The 4,699-nt window shown below is 35.9% G+C and overlaps 1 pseudogene; it reads left to right on the top strand.

Annotated features, from left to right (window-relative positions):
• Positions 1-726: 726 nt before the first annotated feature.
• On the top strand, positions 727-1,096 carry LOC105733113 (large ribosomal subunit protein P1-like; annotated as a pseudogene).
• The last annotated feature ends 3,603 nt before the right edge of the window (positions 1,097-4,699 follow it).

Below are 4,699 nucleotides of genomic sequence, written 5' to 3'. Positions count from 1 at the left end.
GTCCTTAAAATATCATTAAAGAAGAAAGGAAGAAATAAGTGCCAATGCTTATTATGGAAAATAGACTACATCTTGGTGCAGGATTACTAGATGTTTACAAATAATACAAGGGTGATCACATGAAGCAGGAAGCAAAGTAGCTAAGTATGAGACTAAGGGACATACCAATGACAAATTGATGGAGTCTAAAGGACAAAATGTTTTTATTATTTATTCATGCAAATAGTAAATCAATCTGAATTTATTCTGTAATAGAAATAAGATAGTATGGGCTGGGTACAGTGGCTCATGCTTGTAATCCCAGCACTTTGGGAGGCGGAAGTGGGTAGATCACAAGGTCGGGAGTTTGAGAACAGCCTGACCCCATCTCTACTAAAAATACAAAACATTAACTGGGCATGGTGGTGCATGCCTATAATCCAAGCTACTTGGGAGGCTGAGGCAGGAGAATCGCTTGAACCTGGGAAGCGGAGGGTGCAGTGAGCTGAGATGGAGCCACTGCACTCCAGCGTGGGTGACAGAGTGCATCTCTCTCTCTCAAAAAAAAAAGAAGGAACGAAAAGAAAAAAGAAAAGAAAGAAAGAAAGAAGATAGTATGCTTTTCTCAGCTGCCACCAAGGTGCTCGGTCCTTCTGAGGAAGTTAAGGCCGCATTGGGGTGAGGCCCTCACTTCATCCGGCAACTAGCACCACGTCAGGCAGCGCTAGCCCCACTCTCACCCGCACCATGGCCTCTGTCTCCGAGCTCGTCTGCATCTACTCAGCCCTCATTCTGCACGACGGTGAGGTGACCGTTACGGAGGATAAGATCAATGCCCTCATTAAAGCAGCCGGTGTAAATGTTGAACCTTTTTGGCCTGGCTTGTTTGCAAAGGCCCTGGCCAACGTCAACACTGGGAGCCTCACCTGCAATGTAGAGGCTGGTGGGCCTGCTCCAGCAGGAGGTCCTGCTCCCTCCACCGCTACTGCTCCAGCTGAGGAGTAGAAAGTGGAAGCAAAGAAAGAAGAATCCGAGGAGTCTGATGATGACATGGGCTTTGGTCTTTTTGACTAAACCTCTTTTATAATGTGTTCAATAAAAAGCTGAACTTAAAAAAAAAGAAGAAGAAGAAGATAGATAGTATGTATTTTTGGTTTTGGGGGTATTCAAGGACGGGGAAAGAATCTGCCCTGGCTAGGATGTTGTAGCTGCATTTAAAAATTGTGGTTAGTAGGCTAATCAACTTTGTTTTCTTTAAATATGGAAGCTTATTGGTGTTGCTGTTTTGTTTTTTTTTAGTATCTTCATATCACTATACTGTGTAGTAACAATTTACTTTTTCAGGACTAAAACATCAGTAACAATTAGTAACATGGAAACCAATATGTATACATATATAATCAAATTTCATTCTTAAAGACAGTTAAATTATTTTTTAAAAGAACATTAATTGATGTTTTGTTTCCAGTAGGACTAGTTTGTGCATAGCTTCCAATCATATTGAAAAATATCTGTGATGCTAGAATTTCTATAGTAAAGGTTAACTGAAAACCTATCACTGTTAGGGACTGGGAAAACACTACTGGCAGGCAGTCCAAAACTTACGTAAACCTATGCCATAATTATTATATTTTTAAAATTTTCTCTTTCAGCCCCCAAATTAATATACTACTATTTGAGCTGCACCACATTTAAGAGTATTTTCTTATTCCTGGACAGTTTTATTATTACCAATAGTTCAACTTAATGTATCAACAGGGTTAGGGATAGGCAGCTGAAAATGGAATGGCAACTGCTTGTTAGTATTGGCTCAAAAGACAGGATCATGCCATTCTGTATCAAATCCAGTATACAGTTAACATAGCTGAAGGTATATTCCAGAGATAAATATTGAAATAGCAATCAAAGTGGGTCAGAGGAATGTTTATATCTAGAGGGCCAAAGTGAATGAAATGGGATGAAATGTGTATTCTGAGTAGAAGTTGGAGTTCAGGTAAATGGATAATTCTTAATTGGATAGTCAGGTAGCACCTAGCATCTCTCAGGTTATTTTTGATATTTTGATGACTTTCTGGTGATAACAATTTAGAATTTTAATTTTTTATATGCTAGTAACTAAGACAAATTTTTAACCTTGTTACAATTTATCAGCTAGTATAGGTTTTATTATTTGTCCACAGTTCTTCCTGCTTTCTCCACTTTTGCCATAGCTTCCCTGTGGGTAGAATGTACATTTTTGCCCACTAATTTGTGTTTTTGTCATGTGAGTTGCTTTACACTATGGAATATGTACAAAAATAATTTCAACATGAGATTTTTGAATTCTCAAAAAGGCACCACCTGCCTTCTTGGGGCTGCTGGCCTTGGTTATACAGAATCCATACCCAGGAAGCCTTTGCTTAGTTCCTAGAATGAGGATTTACCCGTAGCAGATCTAATTAATATACTACTATTTTAGCTGGACCACATTTAAATGTGGTTTATTGCTGTTTATTGCTGTTGCTACTGTTGTTTTTTTAGTATGTTCATATCACTATACTGTGTAGCAACAATTTACTTTTTCAGACCTAAAACATTAGTAACAATGAGTAACATATGAAAACCAAATATATATACTTAACTCAAAGCTAGTAGTTTTTCCTAGTTCAACAGAGCCCAGGTAATTCCACCTGAGCTTAATCAAATTGTAACTTACCTATAAATCCATAAACACTAAATAAATGATTGCTTTTATACAAGGTACTAGATTTTTGGCATTGGTTGCTGTGCAGCTTTATCATAGCATCTGTGTTACCATTAGGAACCTGAACCTAACTAAACATTGTTTGTTCATAATGATTGGAGGCTTAGATGTGATATATGCTATTTCAATTAGAGCAAAGATCATATGTTTATTCTACAAAATCTTTTTTCTGTGTGTCTACTATGAGTTAGACAATGTTCACAAAATTTTAAGTAAAAATAGACATGGTCCATGCTTTTATGTCAATTATTTTCTGTATAACTAGACAGTTATTAATTATAATACTGCAAATACAAATATAAGTTTCCAACTGTTCTAAGGGCTACTAAAAGAATACTTTGAGATGAGATTTAGACCCAGTAAGAAAGGTTAAGGGATTTTCTAAAGATGTAATACACAAGGCACAATGTAATCATTTCAAAGAGTTGGTTGACTGAGGAGAGAAGGGCATTTTAGCAGAGGTACAACGTATGTTGGGCAAGGTAGATCATAGTAAATACAAAAAAACTAACATAATGCTAATTCTGGGAGTGTGCAGAAAAGCAGATGGAACATGATTTGGGATAAAGATAAAAAAGTAATTAGGATAAAATTATAGGACTGCTTTAGGCTGAATTTGGGTTTTTGCTTTTTTCTCTGGGAACACTGGGAATCCCTTGAAATGATGGAAGCAGCATGAAAAACATAATCAATTTTGCATTTTAAGAATATGGCAATTATTGAAATGAAAGATTATGTTAATTTAGACTAATATAGTCGGGATGGAAATTAAAAATGACAAAATTAAGGATGGTTATTAGGTAATATAAATAGCAAGTGTTGTAATTTATTAAAGGATTGAGAGAAAAGATAGAGCCAGGAATGACTCTTAGGTTTTTGGCTAGTATCATTGGGTGAGAAGCTAATAAATGGCTAACTCAAAATATACGCCCATATGCAAACTTAATGTGGTACTGATGCATTTTGTAAGCAAAATGTTTTCATACATGTCTCCAGATTTTATGGTCTCTTTTTCTATATATATTCTATCTTAAAAGATCCAACATTGAAAAAAAATTTTTAATTGAAGTCAAGACTATGAAAATCGCTCAAAATCATGCATTTACATGGGAATTAAACAACATACTCCTGAATGATTTGGGGGTAAATAATGAAATTAAGGTGGAAATCCAGAAGTTCTTTGAAAAAACAACATACCAGAATCTATGGGATACAGCTAAGACAGTGTTAAGAGGGCAATTCATAGCACTAAATGTTCACATCGAAAAATTAGAAAGATCTCAAATTAACAACCTAACTTCACAAATGAAAGAATCAGAGAAGCACAAAAAAAAAAAAAAAAAAAAAAAGTCGACCCCAAAGCTCGTGGAAGATGAGAAATAACAAAAATTAGAACTGAACTGAAGGAAATCAAGATATAAAAAACCCTTCAAAAGATCAGCAAATCTAAGTGTTGAATTTTAAAAAATAATGATAAAATAGGCCACTAGCTAGAGTAATGAAGAATAGAGAGGAAATCCAAATAAACACAATTAGAAATGCCAAAGGGAATGTTACTACTGACCCCACAGAAATAAAACAACCACCAGAAACTACTAAGGACACCTCAATGAACACAAATGAAAAAATATATATATAGAAAGAATTCTCATGACTCTGCCTGTGAAGAAGGCATAACAAATAAATCTGTTTCATTGAGGAAATTCAGGAACAGCTCAACTTTAAAATTAGCTGGGCGTGGTGGCTTACACCTGTAATCCCAGCTACTTGGGAGGCTAAGACATGGGAATTGCTTGAACCAGGGGGGTAGAGGTTGCAGTCAGCTGAGATTGCACCACTGCATTCCAGCCTGGGCGTCAGAGTGAGACTCCGTCTCAAAAAACAAAAAACAAAACAAAGAAAAGGAATACTAACAACAACAAAAAAGACAAAATATCAGCAATTGATTTGAGTATCTGGAGAATATTTTTTTCAAGA

This window comes from Aotus nancymaae, unplaced genomic scaffold (assembly GCF_030222135.1).
Source record: "Aotus nancymaae isolate 86718 unplaced genomic scaffold, 86718_ANA_hifiasm-v0.15.2.pri h1tg000057l, whole genome shotgun sequence".
Taxonomy (NCBI): domain Eukaryota; kingdom Metazoa; phylum Chordata; class Mammalia; order Primates; family Aotidae; genus Aotus; species Aotus nancymaae.
This window is presented reverse-complemented; position numbering and strand designations above follow the sequence as displayed.